Source organism: Triticum aestivum, chromosome 4A, assembly GCF_018294505.1.
Source record: "Triticum aestivum cultivar Chinese Spring chromosome 4A, IWGSC CS RefSeq v2.1, whole genome shotgun sequence".
Classification (NCBI taxonomy): domain Eukaryota; kingdom Viridiplantae; phylum Streptophyta; class Magnoliopsida; order Poales; family Poaceae; genus Triticum; species Triticum aestivum.
In genome coordinates, this window is record NC_057803.1 from 748,486,933 (window position 1) to 748,493,481 (window position 6,549).

The following is a 6,549-nucleotide window of genomic DNA, read 5'->3' on the forward strand; positions in this document are numbered from 1 at the left end:
CATGGTCAGGAAACCGTAACCATCTATTGATCAACGAACTAGTCAACTAGAGGCTTACTAGGGACATGGTGTTGTCTATGTATCCACACATGTATCTGAGTTTCCTATCAATACAATTCTAGCATGGATAATAACCAATTATCATAAACAAGGAAATATAATAATAACCATTTTATTATTGCCTCTAGGGCATATTTCCAACACTATCTTTTACTTCTTAGTACTTACCTTTATGCAAGAGTCATGGTGATCTTCACCACTTCCTATATTTTGCCTTTTTCTTTTGGCAAGCGTCATGTGTTCGGGAAAGATCTAGACACATATATCCAATCGGATGTAGGTGATCATGAGTTATTATTGTTGACATTACCCTTGTGGTGAATAGTTGGGAGGCGAAATTGTAAGCCCCTATCTTTCTTTGTGTTCAATTGAAGCGTTGATCGCATAAGTATCTCGTGAGTGATTAGCAATTGTGAAAGACTAAAAGATGATTGAGTATGTGGATTTGCTAGACAAGCTCTTATATTGACTCCTCCTAATGTTATGATAAATTGCAATTGCTTCAATGACCGGGATCATAGTTTGTTGGTTTTCAAAAAAGATTTTTTGTTCATACTTTACCTTGTGAACGAATTGTCACTTTAGCATAAGGATTTATATGACAATATGTTGTTGTTCTAAAGATGACCATGATGCCCTCATGTCAGTATTTTATTTTATCGACACCTCTATCTCTAAACATGTGGACATGATTATCGATCTCGGCTTTCGCTTGAGGACAAGCGAGGTCTAAGCTTGGGGGAGTTGATACTTACATTTTGCATCATGTTTTTATATCAATATTTATTGCATTATGGACTATTATTTCACATTATGGAACAATTCTTATGCCTTTTCTCTCTTACTTTACAAGATTTACATGAAGAGGGAGAATGCCGACGATTGGAATTCTGGACTGGAAAGGAGCAAATCTGAGATACCTATTCTGCACAACTCCAATGTCCTGAAACTTTACAGAGAATTAATTTGGAATAAACAAAAAATACTAGGTGAAGAAAATACTAGAGGGGACCCATCAGGTGGCCACAAGCCTTTGGGACGCGCCCTACCCCCCAGGGCTTGTGGCCCCCATGGAAGGTCTCTGGTGCCCATCTTCTGCTATATGGAGGGTTTTGACCTGGAATTTTTTTTAAGAGAGAGCTTTCAGGATGAAGCGCCGCCGTCTGAAGGCGGAACCTGGGCAGGAGCAATCTAGGGCAAAGGTAGAGCGATTCTGCCGGGGAAACTTCCCTCCCGAAGGGGGAAATCAAAGCCATCGTCATCACCAACAATCTCATCGAGGGAGGGTCAATCTCCATCAACATCTTCACCAACACCATCTCCTCTCAAACCATAGTTCATCTCTTGTATTCAATCTTTGCCCCAGAACCTCAGATTGGTACCTGTGGGTTGCTAGTAGTGTTGATTACTCCTTGTAGTTGATGCTAGTTGGTTTATTCAGTGAAAGATCATATGTTTAGATCCTTAATGATATTCAATACCCCTATGATCTTGAACATGAACATGCTTTGTGAGTAGTTACTTTTGTTCCAGAGGACATGTGAGAAGTCTTGTTATAAGTAATCATGTGAATTTGGTATTCGTTTGATATTTTGATGAGATGCATGTTGTCTTTCCACAAGTGGTGTTATGTGAACGTTGACTACGACACTTCACCATGATTTGGGCCTAGGGGAAGGCATTGGTAAGTAATAAGTTGATGATGGGTTGCTAGAGTGACAGAAGTTTGGACCCTAGTTTATGCGTTGCTTCATAACATGCTGATTTGGATTCAAATGTTTCATGCTATGGTTAGATTTATCTTAATTCTTCTTTTGTAGTTGCAGATGCTTGCAAGAGGGGTTAATCATAAGTGGGAGGCTTGTCCAAGTAAGGACAGCACCCAAGCACTGGTCCACCCATATAACAAATTATCAAAGTAACGGACGCTAATCATATGAGCATGATGAAAACTAACTTGACAATAATTCCTATGTGTCCTCGGGAGCGCTTTGCTTTATATAAGAGTTCATCCAGGCTTGTCCTTTTCTACGAAAAGGATTAGGCCACCTTGATGCACCTTTGCTACACTTGTTACTTTTTACCCATTACGAATTATCTTATCACAAAACTATCTGTTACCGACAATTTCAGTGCTTGCAGAAAATACCTTGTTGAAAACCGCTTGTCATTTCCTTCTGCTCCTCGTTGGGTTCGACACTCTTACTTATCGAAAGGACTACGATAGATCCCCTATACTTGTGGATCATCAGACGGTGATGACACTGCTGCCAGACGAATCCTAAGGTTTCCCCTGGTACGCGAAGGGAAGTGGGGGATGGCTACCACCGACACCCTCCAAGAAGGAATGGTGGCACCTGCCGGTGTCACTGCATTGGAGCCGGACGAACCGACAAGGATTTCTCCCGCACTCCAAACCCCACCGCCCAACCGGAGCCGACCAACCAAACCAGTGCCCAACACCATGCGCCATCGTGGTTGCGCCGCCATGATAACCCACAAGTGTAGGTGATAGTTGTAGCCTCTTTCGATAAGTAAGAGTGTCAAACCCAACGAGGAGCTAAAGGTAGAACAAATATTCTCTCAAGTCCTATATGCCACTGATACGACTCTACGCACGCTTAGTGTTCGCTTTACCTAGAACAAGTATGAAACTAGAATTACTTTGTAGGTGTTGTTGGATAGGTTTGCAAGATAATAAAGAGCACGTAAATAAAAAGTAGGGGCTGTTTAGATGAAGACACAACTAAGTTAGTTTTAGTAGAGAGCTTTTTGTCACGAGAAAGTTATTTGTCCCAAGGCAATCGATAACTAGAACGGTAATCACTATTGCAATTTTATTTGAGGGAGAGGCATAAGCTAACATACTTTCTCTTCTTGGATCATATGCACTTATGATTGGAACTCTAGCAAGCATCCGCAACTACTAAAGATCATTAAGGTAAAACCCAACCATAGCATTAAAGTATCAAGTCCCCTTTATCCCATACGCAAACAACCTACTGACTCGGTTCTGTGCTTCTGTCACTCACGCCATCCACCATAAGCAAATCATGAACATATTGCAAACCCTACAGCGGGGATCCCTCATGCTTGCGCGACACGGAGAGCACCATAGGATAGCACCAATAATAAAACATGCAACTCAAGCCAATCATGATCATCAATTAACCCATAGGACAAAACGGATCTACTGAAACATCATAGAATAGCCATACATCATTGGGAAATAATATATAGCGTTGAGCACCATATTTAAGTAGATATTACAATGTGTAAAAGAGAGGTTACACCGCTGCATTGAGGGGGGAAGAGTTGGTGATGAAGGCGGTGAAGTTCTTGGTGTAGATCGCGGTGACGATGATGGCCCCTAGCAGCGTTCCGGCGCCACCGGAAGCAAGGGGGGGGAGCCCCCCTTCTTCTTCTTCTTTTTCCTTGACCTTCTCCCTAAATGGGAGAAGGGTTTCCCCTTTGGTCCTTGGCTCCCATGGCGTGGGAGGGGCGAGAGCCCCTCCGAGATTGGATCTGTCTCTCTGTCTCTCTCTGTTTCTGCGCTCTAGATTCTGCCCTTTCACCGTTTCTTTTATATTCGGAGATCCGTAACTCCGATTGGGTTGAAACCTTCGCCTAGATTTTTCTCCAAAAATTAACTTTCTTGCGGCAAAAGAATAGCAGCAACTGCCTTACGAGGGGCCCACAAGGGTTAGGGGCGCGCCCAGTAGGGGCAGGTGCGCCCCTTGCCTCGTGGCCACCTCGGGCACTGTCTCGCGTTGATTCTTCCTCCCATATTTCCCAAGTATTGCAAAAATATTCTCCGTACGTATTTATCCTGTTTGGACTCCGTTTGATATGGGGTTTCTTCGAAACATAAAACATGCAACAAACAGGAACTGGCATTGGGCACTAGATCAATATGTTAGTCCCAAAAAATGAGTATAAAAACTTGCCAAAAGTATATGAAAGTTGTAGAATATTGGCATGGAACAATAAAAAATTATAGATACGACGGAGACGTATCAGCATCCCCAAGCTTAATTCCTGCTCGTCCTCAAGTAGTTAACTGATAAAAAAAGATAATTTTTGATGTGGAATGCTACCTAGCATAATCTTGATCATATGTCTAATCATGGCATGAATATTAAGGCACGAGTGATTCAAGGCAATAGTCTATCATTTGACATAAAAACAATAATACTTCGAGCGTACTAATAAAGCAATCATGTCTTTTCAAAACAACATGGCCAAAGAAAGGTATGCCTACAAAATCATATAGTCTGGCTATGCTCCATCTTCATCACACAAAATATTCAAATCATGCACAACCCCGATGAAAAGCCAAGCAATTGTTTCATACTTTTGACGTTCTCAAACCTTTTCAACTTTCACGCAATACATGAGCATGAGCCATGGATATAGCACTATAGGTGGAATAGAATATGATGGTGGGGGTTATGTGGAGAAGACAAAAAGGGAGAAGGTCTCACATTGACGCGGCTAATCAACTGGTTATGGAGAGGTCCATCAATTGATGTCAATGCGAGGAGTAGGGATTGCCATGCAACAGATGCACTAAGAGCTATAAGTGCATGAAAGCTCAAACTGGAAACTAAGTGGGTGTGCATCCAACTTGCTTGCTCATGAAGACCTCGGGCATTTGAGGAAGCCCATCGTTGGAATATACAAGCCAAGTTCTGTAATGAAAATTCCCACTAGTATATGAAAGTGACAATATAGGAGACTCTCTATATGAAGAACATGGTGCTACTCTGAAGCACAAGTGTGGAAAAAGGATAGTAACATTGCCTCTTTTCTTTTCTTTTTATCTTTTTTTGGGCGGGCTTCTTTGGCCCCCTTTTTTATTTAGGTTTCTTTGGCCTCTCTTTTTTTATGGGGCAATGCTCTATAATGATGATCATCACACTTTATTTACTTACAACTCAATATTACAACTCAATACTAGAACAAAGATATGACTCTATATGAATGCCTCCGGCGGTGTACCGAGATGTGCAATGATCTAGCGTAGCAATGACATCAAAAAATGGACAAGCCATGAAAACAACATGCTAGCTATCTTACGATCATGCAAGGCAGTACGACAATGAATGCTCAAGTCATGTATATGATGATGATGGAAGTTGCATGGCAATATATCTCGGAATGGCTATGGAAATGCCATGATAGGTAAGTATGGTGGCTGTTTTGAGGAAGACATAATGAGGCTTATGTGTGATAAAGCATGTCGTATCACAGGGTTTGGATGCACCGGTGAAGTTTGCACCAACTCTCAAGGTGAGAAAGGGCAATGCATGGTACCGAAGAGGCTAGCAGTGATGGAAAGGTAAAAGTGCATATAATCCATGGACTCACATTAGTCATAAAGAACTCATATACTTATTGCAAAAGGTTATTAGCCCTTGAAGCAAAGTACTACTACGCATGCCCCTAGGGGATAGATTGGTAGGAAAAGACCATCGCTTGTCCCCGACCGCCACTCATAATGAAGACAATCAAAGAAACACCCCATGCTTCAAATTTGTCACACAACGGTTACCATACGTGCATGCTACGGGACTTGCAAACCTCAACACAAGTATTTCTATAATCCACAACTACCCACTAGCATGACTCTAATATCATCATCTTTATATCGCAAAACTATTGCAAGGAATCAAACATATCATATTCAGCGATCTACAAGTTTATGTAGGATTTTATGACTAACCATGTGAATGACCAATTCCTGTCATCTCTCTAAATAGATATAAGTGAAGCAAGAGAGTTTAATTCTTTCTACAAAAGATATGCCCACGCTCTAACAAATTTAAGTGAAGCAAAAGAGCATTCTATAAATGGCGGTTTTCTATGTGAAGAGAAACAGGCAATCCAAACTTCAAATGATATAAGTGAAGCACATGAAGGATTCTATGAAGCCATACTCAAAAGATTTAAGTGAAGTGCAATGAGCATTCTATAAATCAACCATGGACTATCTCATAGCAGAATGGTGCATAAAAGAAAAGTAAAAACTAAATGCAAAAGACGCTCCAAGACTTGCACACATCGCATGAACGAAACGAATACGAAAACATATCGATACTTGTTGAAGAAAGAGGGGATGCCTTCTGGGGCATCCCCAAGCTTAGACGCTTGAGTCTCCTTGAATATTTACTTGGGGTTCCTTGGGCATCCCCAAGCTTGATCTCTTGCCTCTCTTCCTTTTCCTCATATCGAGACCTCCTCGATCAAACATTTCATCCACACAAAACTTCAACAGAAAACTCGGTAAGATCCGTTACTATAATAAAGCAAATCACTACTATAAGTACTATTGCAAACCAATTCATCTTTTGTTTTTGCATTATGTCTACTGTAATATAGCTTTTCCATGGCTTAATCCGCTGATATAAATTGATAGTTTCATCAAAACAAGCAAACTATGCATCAAAAACAGAATCTGTCAAAAACAGAACAGTCTGTAGGAATCTG